This window comes from Schistocerca serialis, chromosome 5 (assembly GCF_023864345.2).
Source record: "Schistocerca serialis cubense isolate TAMUIC-IGC-003099 chromosome 5, iqSchSeri2.2, whole genome shotgun sequence".
NCBI lineage: Eukaryota > Metazoa > Arthropoda > Insecta > Orthoptera > Acrididae > Schistocerca > Schistocerca serialis.
This window is the reverse complement of record NC_064642.1, coordinates 389,046,939-389,063,224: the sequence shown is the minus strand read 5'-3', so window position 1 is coordinate 389,063,224 and position 16,286 is coordinate 389,046,939.

The window sequence follows — 16,286 nt, the reverse complement described above, 5'->3', positions numbered from 1 at the left end:
AAAGGCGAACGAAAGCAGCTTGCACCTGGCAGCCAAGCATGTTAGCTGGGAACTGGCTTTTTCCTAAAGTGGGAAGATATCGTTTTGTGGTTGAATTGTTGGCAGATGCCAGTCAGACATGTGCCGTTGGTGAAAGTGTTACCATGTGTTGAATTTGTACCAATTATTTTTCTATAGATTTTTTCTGTCCCAAATAGAGTGTTGAGGCCTCCCATTAGTCTTAACACGTCACCTTGGTGAATTTTGCTCATAGTATTTTCGAGTGTGTTCCAGAATTTTTCGACATTTCCGGTGGTTTTCTTATTTTCGATGTTGGTGGGGGCATGTGCATTGATGAGTGTATATTTTTTACTGGGGCTCTGAATGAGCATGGTCATAAGTCGATTGTTGATGGGTGTGATGTCTGTGACAGAGTTGATGATAGATCTGTATTCGAGAAATGCAATGCCGAAGATTGGTACGCTTTTCGCTACCTTTGGTTGTATTGTGCTCTTGAAGATACAATGGTTTCCGTAATGCAAGGTTTCATTGTCAGTTAGTCGTAGTTCGTGAAGAGCAAGGATGAGAATTTTTTGTCGGTCGATTTCTTTTATGAGATTATTTTGTTTTCGTGTCTGGGTCAATGTATCAATGTTTAGTTTTCAAATGCATGTTTTCTGCTTGCAGGGAAATTTACCAGAGATCTTCGATATTCTCTGCCGTGCTGACCTGGCCTCCCCAGTGTCCGAAAATCCAACTGCCGCCTGTCGACAGCCGGGTTATGTACCACCTAGGGTAAAACTGACTTTGCTTGCATAGTTGATGTTTGTTTGTGTGTCATTGGTTTGGCTTCGGTGATACCAGGACCGGACAGGACCAGTGGGTGTTGAACCCTTTGGAAGCAAATATTTTCAGCCGAGATGATTGAGCTCTTAGACGGTGACCAGAGTAGCGGTGATTTTCACTCTGACGTGTCTGGATTTTGGGTTCAACGGATTGAGTAGCCGTTCAGGATTGTGTTAGTAATTGGTTCACCCCAAGTATATGATTTCCTCGGTACTACCCATATGGGGGAGGGTTTCCCCTATCCCCAAACGGGATTATTTTTATTATTATTTTTGTTGTTGTCATTATGTCAGCAAATCCGATATGGTGTATCTTCCCACCACTGAAATAGATGTGTATTGTTCGATTCAATATTTCCATCACATACATATGGGTTATAATTACGTTGACCATTATAATTATCCGGGCTGTTATGCCGTGGTCGGTTGATGAATTCTGTGTCAATTCCCAACGTTTAGTCTCCGACTGCGGGAGACATCTTCAAGGGGGTCCGTAGCTTGATGGAAGGTCCAACACACCCGCAATCGGAGACGAAATGTTGGGAATTGACACATAATTCATCAACCGACCGCGGCATAACAGCTCAGATAATTATAATGGACATGATATTTCCGGCCATGAAAGTCTACATTTTAGTATAATTACGTTACGTTGCTGCTAGTAGACACATTTCTCACTTTTTCTTAGACAGTTGCTACCTGTTACTCCATCATAGAAATATACAAACTTTCAGAAAACATTCCTCACACACAAATAAAGAAAAGATGTTATGTGGACATGTGTCCGGAAACGCTTAATTTCCATGTTAGAGCTCATTTTAGTTTCGTCCACCTACGCTCAATGGGGCACGTTATAATGATTTCATACGGGACACTCTACCTGTGCTGCTAGAACATGTGCCTTTACAAGTACGACACAACATGTGGCTCATGCACGATGGAGCTCCTGCACATTTCAGTCGAAGTGTTTGTACGCTTCTCAACAACAGATTCGGTGACCGATGGATTGGTAGAGGCGGACCAATTCCATGGCCTCCACGCTCTCCTCACCTCAACCCTCTTGACTTTCATTTATGGGGGCATTTGAAAGCTCTTGTCTACTCGTATTGTGGATGGCTGTGATACAATACGCCATTCTCCAGGGCTGCATCAGCGCATCAGGGATTCCATGCGACGGAGGGTGGATGCATGTATCCTCGCTAACGGAGGACATTTTGAACATTTCCTATAACAAAGTGTGTGAAGTCTCGCTGGTACGTTCTGTTGCTGTGTGTTTCCATTCCATGATTAATGTGATTTGAAGAGAAGTAATAAAATGAGCTCTTACATGGAAAGTAAGCGTTTGCGGACACATGTGTACATAACATATGTTCTTTCTTTGTGTGTGAGGAATGCTTCCTGAAAGTTTGGCCGTACCTTTTTGTAACACCCTGTATGTGTGCAGCATAGGTGCAATACAGACGTTTAAATTATCCGATTTCTGTAATTTGATTTCGATACTAGATCGTTCTAATCGGATTCAGCCATTCAATCTTAATGTGGATATCCGGCTACGACTGTCATCATATCATAGGCTGGGTAAACCACTTTGTTAATCGGACTGTTGAATCTAGATCACTTATCTATGACAGGGCCTGAATTCTTAAACACTGTGGAAAATAATAATCGAATATGCTTGTTACAGACACGTTATTTAAATATAAATATATGAACTAACGAGATAACAGTTTATTTACAGGAGCAGAGCACCATCCATCATAGCAGAGCAGTGCGAGATTGGTTTCAGGGCCAAGAGAGGATAAAGCTGTTGCCGTTTGTTCCACGATCACCAAACATCAACCAGATAAAGAATATGTGGGCAGAGGTAACTAGGTCATTCCCATGTGGACCTACAAATGCAAGTGACCTTTGGACGAATATAGAAAATGTATTGTGGAAAGTAAACCATCACGCTACACTGTCGACGACTTAATGAACTCAATGACACTACGCCTTCGAGAAATCTTACGTAATGATCGTGGGTGGGGTGGTTACTAAAAGTATACTCGTCCACAAAACCCATGTGGACGATTATCTGATAACCGGTCAAGCTTTGCTTTGTCGCAGCTCTTTAGCATACAAGTCCATTTACTTTCAGTCTCCTCCTTACAATTCTTGCAATGCAATGTAATTGAAAAATCTCATCCACTCAACGCCAGCTGAGGAATTGACTGGTGCATGTGTTGTTCAACATACAGTAGTTGTCACCCTCACTGGAATCAATGACTGTTTACGTGTGTGTGTGAATGTGTGTTTTCGTGTTCACGCACAATCTGAATCAATACTATTAAAATTGGAGAGACAACCAACAATAAATATTGCATCAAATATGACAATAAAGTATTTTAATGCGATGGGAAGTTACAAACTGAATTTTTACACAGCCCACGTCCTGCATATTACGTTAAGTAAGATGTATTAACTCCATAGTATCATTAGCAGAGACAGTGCGCTCTTGTTGTCGAGGCTCGCGACAAGTGCAGCGATTAGCAGTGCCCAATGCCGCCGCGATTTGTTTATGTTGACTGTGTTTGGACAGAGCAGCAGACGCTTCGCCATAAACAGAAAGAAATCATCTTGGCTTTGACTGCAGCGAGCGGATATCACTGCCTGCGTGTTCTTATAGTAACCAACGTGAGACTCTACTCACAGGTGCCATGGAGCAATTGGAACGGGTATCATGGCATTAGTCATCAGAATGTTAACCAGTGATGAAATGTCCACTTTATTTGAATCCCAAGAAAATAGGAACCTTCTCACAAAGGAATGTGAGGTGACATCAAGATTTATCCAACATACAAAAATTAACTGCAGGGCTTTCATGTATGCAGTAGTAGCACACAAGGAAATATTATGTCTTGGAAGCGTATATTTCATTTCCTCTTCTCATATTAACGCCCTTATTTTAGTATGAAGTGAGAAAATAAACACGAAAAACTAAAGTTCCTGAGAAGCATATAAGTCATATCCTCTTCTCATATCATCACTTTTGTTCTAGTATGAAGTAAAAAAATAAACAGTTTAGGGTTGTGAAGCATAATATGACACCAGATTCTTATCGTAGACGCTATCGGAAACGCATAAAGCAGGGAGCTGTACCTTCTTCTGTCCAACAGTCCATTTCTTTTCATGCATTACTCCCGCTAGGAGATTCTTATTTAAGGACTTGTGGGCATCAAGATCTTCAGCAGAATAAGCCTTATGTTATTGTGCTAATTACGGTACGGAAAAATGCAAGAAAGACTAGTTCCCCTAGAGTAGCGAGGATGTTTGCACATGTCTGTATTCAGCAATGACTGCCAGCTGCCACAACACTTCACAGAATCCATGCGGCAGGCAACACAACTGTGCGTGCACTTCAGACTTCATTCAGTACGACGCCAGGTGATGGATGGAAACGTCAAATTAACGTCGTTTTCCGAGTCGTATTCAATCCAGAATGAGGTGTTATTAAGGTAGTTGAGCGTTCTAGCAATAACACTTTTATAATTCCCATATGAGTATTTCAATATCCAAAAGAACCCGTTAGTGTGAAACCATTGGGAACTGCATTAATATCACACTGCAAGAACTTGAGACAATACGTAGACTCTTCTCTTCGTTGGGTGTCCTATTACTATTATTTAGGATTCTCTCCGTCCTAGTCGTAATGCAAATGGAACTTCTGAGGCGCTTTCCACGATTCTTGACAAACGTCAGCAACTTGTAATCACTGCGAGTCACAACTGCGTCATGATAATGGTTCAGGTTGTAAGTGGTTGTGGTGGTGTTATGCTGTCAAACTACGTTCAGTAACGTTAATGGTGGCGCACATGATTTAGCACTGACTACCTACTTAAGTAAAGATAGTGTTGTGGGGTCGTCGCTTCTCTTTATTTGGCCTCAGCTTGAGTAATCCGATGTAACGGACATAGTACTCCATTCGCGGGCTGCTAATGATACAGTATGACGACAGAGATCATCGTGGGGGTATTACATTAATTCTCGAATGAATTGCTTCGCAAATATTACCCTCAGTTATGCAGCTGGAATGACTCATTACACAGGTACTCTACGTTGCACTTGGTTAAGTGTTTAGTTCGCTGCAACGCTGCTTCTACTGTTCGTAAATACTTGTGTACTTCAAAAATGGTTCAAATGGCTCTGAGCACTATGGGACTTAACTTCTGAGGTCATCAGTCCGCTACAACTTAGATCTACTCAAACCTAGCCGCCCGGGACTGGCCGAGCGGTCAGGGGCGCTGCAGTCGTGGACTGTGCGGCTGGTCCCGGCGGAGGTTCGAGTCCTCCCTCGGGCATGGGTGTGTGTGTTTGTCCTTAGGATTATTTAGGTTAAGTAGTGTGTAAGCTTAGGGACTAATGACCTTAGCAATTAAGTCCCATAATATTTCAAACACATTTTTTTGGAACTTGAACCTTAGGACATCAGATACATACATGCCAGAGACAGATTCGAACTTGCGGCCGTAGCGGTCGCGCGGTTCCAGTCCGTAGATCGTAGAACTGCTCGGCCACTCCAGCCGGCATACTTGTATATTGACCATTCGTTCCTTGACTAAATATGAACTACAATCTGATTCGTATATATATGACATGGGCTAGTGTTGGCACAAAGCAATGACTAAGGCTTGGATGCCGTTGAAGTCCTGTTACATTGATGGCAAGACAAATGTTCGCAAATCACCTCTATTGCCTCAAAAAACCATTGCATCTATAGTATCGAAGGATAGACGTCCTCCTGTCACAGCGCGTTGAAATACAGCAACGACGGCAGATGAAAATTTGTGACCGACTGGGATGCGAGCCTGGACCTCCTGCTTACTAGACACACGTGCTGATCACTGCACTGTTATTTTTTTTTTTTTTAAGTTGAGGCGACTTTCAGCATCAGGTAGGCGGAGGTAAAGAGGAGATGGGTCGAAGATCCGAGGCCTGGCCACAATACCTCCCCCATACCTGTCACTGAGCAGCTGCATTATACGCATGTATTCCATGTGTGCACCCATATATTACTTTAAATTGTAGAACAAAATTGATGTAGTTATTAAGGTAAAATAAATTACAGATTGCAGCCTCCAATGGCGTGCGTTCCTTGTAGAACATAACTTATAATAGTGAAAAGGGTGACGGAAAAATACATAACAAACATTCATTCAGAAATATATTCACAGTTTAAGTTAATATGCACTGGATGTTTATGAGGTCTGTAACGAAGCCATTTATTTTTCAACAAATAAAAGAAATTTCGGAGCCGGAGGGGTTTTTCCAAATTAGAACAGTTCTGATTTTAAAACTATCATAAAAGAATATTCCAGGAATAAAAAAAAGTGAAAGAATAGTATTCTGATTCTAACCTGAAAACTGTCCACCTCTTTGTAGCCCAACATAAAGCAATAGATAAAAAAATTTGAAACCATTCCTTATATTTGTTATTCTTCTTCAGCTTAAAATGTTCTTCCGTAATATAAAACATGTACTCTTCTAAGTTCTATGTTTTCTTTGTTACTGCGTAAAACAGAAACTGTCTCAGAAGCCACGAATAACTGTTATTGTTTGCGGACGGGTAATATTTCCAGTCTGGTTGTAAAGCTTCAGTTATCGGTATATGATTTTCTGCGGTTCTGTTGATAGTGCTAATTTCTTCCTAGTCCAGTTCAAATTCTGATTCTATTTTCACATAAGAAGATGTGCGCTACAGTTTCTACAAGCCGACATTTGTCGCAGTATGGAGATAGTCTCAATTTGATTTTCCATAATCGTTCCGCTGTGGGTATGATTTCGTTTACAACGTCGCACCATACAGCACTGACACTAGTTGGTAGAATTTTATTGTTGATATTTTTCCAGACGTTCCTCCAGATTTTTTGTAGGTTAATTTACCGAAATTGGTTTGTGAAGACGATTTCCGGTAATATAATTATAGACGGTTCTAGTGTTGGTTTGTGCTGATGGCAGTCTTATACAGCTCCAATCGCCATAGTACTTTCGGACGTAATCTAGGCTGGCATGCTACATTAACAGGAGCATTCCTATCCCCAGGATTTAACGAGTGGAACAGAAGTTTCGTAATGCCTGTCTTAGTGGCATGTATTAATTTAAAAGTACGTCTTTAATTCCAGGTCCTCCGTTTTGCCTCCACAAAGTCGCCGTGTGGGAGGATACTTTGAAAATATTTTGTTTCCACACATACCAAGAGGCTACAGATAATATTTTATGTGGAGTGGCCTGCGGTATCGGTAAGACTGCTGCGGTATGATATATTTTGCTAAGTATGTATGTATTTATAAACTGAGCTTTCTGCAGTCGGTCTAACGATCGCACGTCATGGTCCTCCAACAAGGTTCCGATGACATTAAGTTTCCGCCCCCATGCGTTCGTGGCCATGCGCTTGGGATTCGCCCTTAACCACAATCCGAGTTGAAGTCTCTCATCAGTTACATCTAACCAGTGCGCACCTATTGCACTATTGTAAGAACCGAGATGCAGGTTCATTTGGCTACAAGAATGCGAATGTTTCTACATCATGACAGTGCTCCTTCACATTCTAGTTGTCAGGTGACACATTATCCAATCCTAACATTTCCCGGAAGATTGATCATTAGATATTGGCAACTTTCTTTTCCTCCAAGGTCCCCGCACCTTATCTCTTCGGATTTTTGCCTGCGGGGATGGTTAAATGTGAAGTCTACAAAGAAAAAGTAAACCAAAGAGCCGATTTGAACGTTCGGATTATGAATAGCGCAGTCGTCATAAAAGAACGCAAAGACGACCTCAGAAGAGCTACACGTGGTGTTATCAAGAGAAGTTAAATGTGCATTAAAGATGGTGGGGGAATTTTTGAAAATCAGCTTTGAATGTCCTCATTTGCCTTTCTTTGAGTTTGTTAGGATTACGTACTATCAGCTGTATCTCTGTACTCAATAAAAAGTAGATGCATTTATATGGAATTTTTTTCATGCAATTCATCTGTACTACCACCTGCTAAAATATATACTATTCCTCCTGAAACACCCTTTATATGGATATATGTGTGGTGTCTGTTCTTTCGGATATGTCCGAAAGAAAATGCTTCGTGATAGTCTGTAACGACCCTCGATCTAGTTGCAGGGGCTGATAGAGATTTCAGAGTTGCTTGGCTGTCTGAATAAAAGTAGATGCTACAATTTTTGTAGGGTCTACTCTAATTCTCCTCCGTGCACGTGCTGATAGAAGATACCGTGTAATACTGTGGCCATCGTCCCTAAAGAGATTCTAGGCAGTACACCAGACCAAGTACTTTCATTTGTTTTCGACCTGTCAGTAAACCGCTATATTATGTCTCCTACACTGTTTAGTGGTTCGTTCTCCCACTGCTCCCTGCTTCCAACTGTTACATGGCAAGGTTTATTGAAACAGCTAGAAGTTATTGTATAGTTAGTCAGCATTTCCCCAGCCATCGCGATACTGATTTGGGTTTCCGTATATTCTAACTATATCTAGTTATTTCCAATTTTTAGCTTCATGTCCCTGCCGCTGCCTCCATTTTAAGCCACAGGTGTAAGGCGGGCATGTCTAGCACAATATCCATTCCGAGAGTGGATGTCATGCTAATTCCCTCTGTTTGTGAAAGCAGGCCAGTCTCAGCACTCTGCCAGACTCCCTAGCAGCCACCTTCTGTTCGACTTTGTTCATATTATAGCCCAATAAATTATCATTGGCCTTTTTACATAGATGTATATCCAGTACATACTGGGTTTAGACCCCAGTTTACCCTTCAGAAGCTTCTAGTGCTTGTAAGATTATCTTTCGCAGTGGAACATATTCTTTATGTGAGGTGTTCATAATAGTTTTCCATCCAAGGCTACCTCTAAATACACTACAACCCTGTCTAAAGTTTCATCGAGAAACATATTTTTTCAGTATGTGTGCTGGATATGCTTCCCCATAAATAATACTACACCAGTTTTCGTGGGGCTCGTCTTTAAATACTTTTTCACAATGTTTATTGCACATATGTTTAACAGTACTAGCAAATTTTCTAAGTCTTACTGTGAATAAATCGTCTACTTATTCTTTTGAAGAGTAGTCTCTCGCATTCAGCTCATCTATGATTTCATTCACCACTAGATTCTTCATCTCTAACCATTTACTCGAAGGTCGTATTACTAGAATCCCCTCGACATCCAGGAAGATACAGAGAGCGTCCAGGAAGGGTAGTGCTTTTTCCACAGTGTTACTTCACATGATTTTCTTCGCAAGTATTATGAAAATGTGGCAGTTCCTAGATAAAATTACGTATTCACAACAAAAATATGTCGATAGAAAACAAAAATGTCATTATGAATTTGGCAGTACCGTAAAGTTCTCGTTTTGACACTAAGGGTTACTAAAAGGAGGATGACGAATTTTGCTATGCGTTGTCTTACGATTCGCTCATTGAATTTGTATCTGCCTGCTTGTAGTTCTGCTACAAAAGAATTAAAAATCTGGCTTTCAGCGAGTCTCGAAAGGCGAACAAAGGCAGCGTGCCCCTGACAGGCAAGCACGTTACCTTTTTTTTTTTAATCTCATTTTGTTCGCTTTCATTCGTTGCATCTGCTCGGGGCGGACGTTGTAAGACATCCGTTTAAGTTCTTTGTTGATCGATAAACTTAGTTTTTTTTTATTACAGAGGGCAGCTAACCCTCTGACCGAACACACTGAGCTACTGTGCCGGCTCTTAACGAACGCTACCGCATTTTTTTTTTCTTCATTCATTTTGTTCGTTGTTGATCGTTGTGTTTGGTCATTGCGGACGTCACATGACATCCGTTAAAAATCGTTTGTTGATCCTCCCACTCAGTTGTTTTATTACAGAGGTCAATCAGCTCTCTGACCGAACATGCTGAGCTACCGTGCTGGCTTACCTAGGAGCTAGCGAATTGGTGGTTGGTTCTGAGCACTATGGGACTTAACATCTATGGTCATCAGTCCCTTAGAACTACTTAAACCTAACTAACCTAAGGACATCACACACATCCATGCCCAAGGCAGGATTCGAACCTGCGAATAGGTGCGGGTCTTTGACGAACTTATTGGCTCAGTAGCCGCTATGGCAGATAAATCGCAACATAAGAGACGAGAGTAGCTGTATTTCCCATGTGGAACCACTTTCGTTGACTCAAAAACATTAACTGATATCCTTATGTCACATCTCAAGAGAAAATCACTCACAGTATTCAATTGAAATGACACGATAATAACAAGTGGATTTAGCAGGGTAGTTCGATGCCATCAAGGAAGTAACTCGTCAGTCACAGAGTTGCCAAACATATTCTGCACTGTTGCCAAGTTTCAGTCATACTGCCAGGAAGCATAGCAGCTGATGTGTTCTGTGAGTGACCTCGGAAGTGACTATAGCTTCGTCTCAAAGTTGCGGGTGGCAAGATCCTCATTATATGTCAATGAACCTTATTCGCATTTCTGTAACTAGGTTTAGGGGCTAGAGTGCAATTACTTGTAATACATCGATGCACTGAATGCAAACTAAATGTCATAAATTAATAACTGCCACAATTATTTGTGTTTTACTGTCTTAATCAGACCGAAACCTTGAAAGCGTATTCACCAGATGCGATTCACAATTTCGGAGCTTCTACAGTGGTTGAGTTGGCAATGTATCTTTGCTGTACAATATTGTTATTGAGATCACTGTCATTGGCATATCCGCCAGAAGACAGGCATGGCCTGGCTTATTGTTGTCAGCTTTCCTGACGGATACTCTGCCTTTGCTCGAAACGTGAAGACTTAAGGTTAATTCGAACATTCCATAAGGCGAAAATTTGATGTTTCTATTCTTCCATCTCTAACATTCAAATAACAGCTACAATAAGCGGCAGAACCAACAGTAAATAATGCAATCATAAATAGTGGAATCTGACAAATCACATCTGTCATCTGATAATTGTGAAAAACTACTTTTCTCATCTTCACAGCACCACAGTATGAACTCAAGGGTTTTATAGGATACCTATACTTCATTTCATTGTGATCGTTTTCAATGACGATAGGGGAGCAGCAAAACCATCTGACTTGAAACATACTTTTCCAGTGGGATTTGAATCTTTGGCTACAGTTGCAGTAGCACATACAGTGAGGTATCAAGAATGTCAGCAATCACTCATTGCTATAGTATAGGCTAGGGCAGAAAGAAGCAGGTTCCCGACAAAGTAAACGGTGAGAGGCACTGTTGCTGTCACTTATTAAACAGGAATTGTTCAGAAAATCACAACTATATCTAGTGAAATGAGTAGGTTGATGCAGCTCCAGTCCGGCATTATCACTGAGTTGGCAAACAATTTCCGAATGGCACTTAAGATAAAAATGTGTGTGTGTGTGTGTGTGTGTGTGTGTGTGTGTGTGTGTGTGTGTGTGTGTGTGTCTGTCTGTCTGTCTGTCTGTTCTTTCGGACATATCAGAAAGAACAGACACTACGAATCGAAATAGACAGCCTTGTTAATCAGTTAAATATTGAAGGACAGATGTACAGGCTGTCATGGGAATTAAAACAGAACAACGGCGTCAGTTAAAAATTTGTGCCTGATCAAGTTCGAACCGGGATTCGTAGTGTCTTTTCTTTCGGACATTTCCACGTATGCGGCAAAGATGGGAATTCGCGTCTGACGAGGAGAGTGTGTAGATAGGTGACGTAGAGAGGTTGGCTGCTGTTTCCCGACAGTGCCCACCGTCGGAGGTTCGAGTCCTCCCTCCGACATGGGTGTGTGTGTTGTCCACAGCGTAAGTCAGTTTAAGTTAGATTAAGTAGTGTCTAAGCTTAGGGACCGATGACCTAAGGAGCTTGGTCTCATAAGTTCTTATTGCAAATTTACAAAATTTTAAATCCAAAATACTGCATCTCGGTTCTTACAATAGTACATTAGGTGCGCACTGGTTAGATGTAACTGATGAGAGACTCCAACTCGAATTGTGGTTAAGGGCGAATCCCAAGCGCATGGCTACGAACAATTCGGAGCGGAAACTTAATGTCATCGGAACCTTGTTGAAGGACCATGACGTGCGATCGTTAGACCGACTGCAGAAAGCTCAGTTTATAAATACATACATACTTAGCAAAATATATCATGCCGCAGCAGTCTTACCGATACCGCAGGCCACTCCACATAAAAATATTAGCTGTAGCCTCTTGGTATGTGTGGAAACAAAATATTTTCAAAGTATCCTCCCACACGGCGACTTTGCGGAGGCAAAACGGAGGACCTGGAATTAAAGTCGTACTTTTAAATTAATACATGCCACTAAGACAGGCATTACGAAACTTCTGTTCCACTCGTTAAATCCTGGGGATAGGAATGCTCCTGTTAATGTAGCATGCCAGCCTAGATTACATCCGAAAGTACTATGGCGATTGGAGCTGTAAAAGACTTCCACCAGCACAAACCAACACTAGAACCGTCTATAATAATATTACCGGAAATCGCCTTCACAAACCAATTTTGGTAAATTAACCTACAAAAAATCTGGAGGAACGTCTGGAAAAATATCAACAATAAAATTCTACCAACTTGAGTCAGTGCTGTATGGTGCGACGTTGTAACGAAATCATACCCACAGCGGAACGATTATGGAAAACCAAATTGGAACCATCTCCATACTGCGACAAATGTCGGCTTGTAGAAACTGTAGCACACATGTTCTTATGTGAAAATAGAATCAGAATTTGAACTGGACTAGGAAGAAATTAGCACTATCAACAGAACCGCAGAAAGTCATATACCGATGTGCTACTACTGCATACATGAAAGCCCTGCAGTTAATTTTTGTATGTTGGATAAATCTTGATATCACCTCACATTCCTTTGTGAGAAGGTTCCTATTTTCCTAGGATTCAAATAAAGTGGACATTTCATCACTGGTTAATATTCTGATGACTAATGACATGATACCCGTTGCAATTGCTCCATGGCACCTGTGAGTAGAGTCTCACGTTGGTTACTATAAGAACACGCAGGCTGTGATATCCGCTCATTGCAGTCAGAGCCAAGGTGATTTCTTTCTGTTTATGGCGAAGCGTCTGCTGCTCTGTCCACACTCAATCAATATAAACAAATCGTGGCGACATTGGGCACTGCTAATCGCTGCACTTGTCGCGAGCCTCGACAACAAGAGCGCACTGTCTCTGCTAATGATACTATGGAGTTAATACATCTTACTTAACGTAATATGCAGGACGTGGGTTGTGTAAAAATTCAGTTTGTAACTTCCCATCGCATTAAAATACTTTATTGTCATATTTGATGCAATATTTATTGTTGGTTGTCTCTCCAATTTTAATAGTATTGATTCAGATTATGCGTGAACACGAAAACACACATACACACACACACACACACGTAAACAGTCATTGATTCCAGTGAGGGTGACAACTACTGTATGTTGAACAGCACATGCACCAGTCAATTCCTCAGCTGGCGTTGAGTGGATGAGATTTTTCAATTACATTGCATTGCAAGAATTGTAAGGAGGAGACTGAAAGTAAATGGACTTGTATGCTAAAGAGCTGCGACAAAGCAAAGCTTGACCGGTTATCAGATAATCGTCCACATGGGTTTTGTGGACGAGTATACTTTTAGTAACCACCCCACCCACGATCATTACGTAAGATTTCTCGAAGGCGTAGTGTCATTGAGTTCATTAAGTCGTCGACAGTGTAGCGTGATGGTTTACTTCCCACAATACATTTTCTATATTCGTCCAAAGGTCACTTGCATTTGTAGGTCCACATGGCAATGACCTTGTTACCTCTGCCCACATGTTCTTTATCTGGTTGATGTGTCGGTGATCGTGGAACAAACGGCAACAGCTTTATCCTCTCTTGGCCCTGAAACCAATCTCGCACTGCTCTGCTATGATGGATGGTGCTCTGCTCCTGTAAATAAACTGTTATCTCGTTAGTTCATATATTTATATTTAAATAACGTGTTTGTAATAAGCATATTCGATTATTATTTTCCACAGTGTTTAAGAATTCAGGCCCTGTCATAGATAAGTGTTCTGGATTCAACAGTCCGATTAAGAATGTGGTTTACAAAATCCATGATATGATGAGAGCCGTAGTCGGGTATCCATATTAAGACTGAATGGCTGAATCCGATTAGAACGATTTGGTACCGAAAAGAAATTACAGAAATCGGATATTTTAAACGTCTGTATTGCAACTATGCTGCGCACATAAATTCCTGTGATGGAGTTACAGGTAGCAACTGTCAGGTTCGAATCCTGCTTCGGGCATAGATGTGTGTGATGTCCTTAGGTTAGTTAGGTTTAATTAGTTCTAAGTTCTAGACGACTGATGACCTCAAAACTGAAGTCGCATAGTGCTCATAGCCATTTGAACCATTTTTTGAAAATATTTGCTTCCAAATCTTCAAACCCTCTGGTCCTGCCCGGTCCTGGAATCACCCAGGCAAATCAATGAAACACAAACAAACATGAACTGTGCAAGCAAAGTCAGCTTTACCCTTGGTGGTACACAACCCGGCTGTCGACAGGAGGCAGTTGGATTTTCGGATTCTGAGGAGACCAAGTTAGCACGGCAGAGAATATCGAAGATCTCTGGTAAATTTCCCTAGAAGCAGAAAATATGAATTTGAAAACTAAACATCGATACATTGATCCAAATACGAAAACTAAATAATCTCACATAAGAAATCAACCGACAAAAAATTCTCATCCTTACTCTTCAAGAACCACGACTAACTGACAATGAAACCTTGCATTACGGAAACCATTGTATCTTCAAGATCAAAATACAACAAAATGTAGCGAAAGGCGTACCAACCTTCGGCATGGCATTTCTCGAACACAGATCTATCATCATCTCTGTCAAAGAAATCACACCCATCAACAATCGATTTATGACTATGGTCATTCAGAGCCCTAGTAAAAAATATACACTCATCAACATCGAAAATAAGAAAAACACCGAAAATGTCGAGAAATTCGGGAACACACTCGAAGATACTATGAGCAAAATTCACCAAGATGACGTGAAAATACTAATGGCAGACTTCAACACTCTATTTGGGACAGAAAAAAACCTATAGAAAAATCATTGTACAAATTCAACACACCGAAACGCTCAGACCAACGGCACACGTCTGACTAACATTTGCCAACAATTCAACCTCAAAATGATGTCTTCCCACTTTAGCAAAAAACCATTTCTCAGGTAATATGCTTGGCTACCAGGTGCATGCTGCTTTCGTTCGCCTTTCGAGACTCTATGAAAGCCAGCCAGATTTTTAATACTTTTGTAGCAGAGCTACAAGCAGGCAGATACAAATTCAATAAAGGATTCGTAAGATAACGTTCGAGCAAAATTCGTCTTGCTACTTCCAGTAATCCTTAGTGTCAGAGCGAAAACCATACGGTACTGCCAATTTCGTAATGTCACTTTTGTTTTCTGAAGACATATTTTTTGTTGTAGTGAATACACAGTTTTATCTATGAATTGCCACATTTTCATAATACTTGCGAATGATACAGGAAGTGAAGTAAATACAGAGTTTTTCGAAGTCAGAAGCCGGTAATATCCTACTAATTCTTATTAAAATAGCAGGTTCGAATCCTACTTCAGGCATGGATGTGTGTGATGTCCTTCGTTTAGTTAGGTTTAACTAGTTCTACGTTCTACGGGACTGATGACCTCACAAGTTAAGTCCCATAGTGGTCGGACCCATTTGAAACATTTTTGAACTTACTGCTTTATTAAGATAGACTGCCGTCGTGATGTTTCTGTAGTAAGCTGAATTTAATTTGTATTAGTACAGTGAATATTTTAATTGCATTTTCCATTAGTTTACTAAACGCAACAGTAATCATCAAAGAGAAATTAACCAGCAGCAGAATTTTCTTTCACGATATCTAAAACAATCTGACAGTGCTAAAGTTGTTTACAAATTCTACGCCCGTAGAATTCCACAGGTTCTCACGATGTCATTAAACCAGAGTAGTTTTAACAGTATTTTCGTCTAGAAATGATTTGCCTTGACGGTTGATCGATCAGGAGCGGGAAAGGTAAAATTTTACTAATATATGACGAGAGGGACAGGTGCTTGAGAGAGGACTTCCCTATCAATACAAGTGCCTGAGAGATGACTTTCCTATCAATCTCCTGGATAGTTTTGTTCCTCAAATCAACGGAGTGCGTTATCATGCAGTAGCACAGGTGATGTAGTTTTGTTGCTCGATTTTCTTACACTGCGACCGAAAGGTGTCTCAGTTGATGCCAACAAATTCCAGCTGTGTCACACGCACCCCTTGGGGCAGAATTTGTAGCCCAATACACACTTTTGGAGCTATCAGATGTAAAATATTATATTCACACTACGCTTTGTTCGAGTTTACGTCTTTTGGTGTGGCTCAGCCATTCAATTCTTCTTTGGA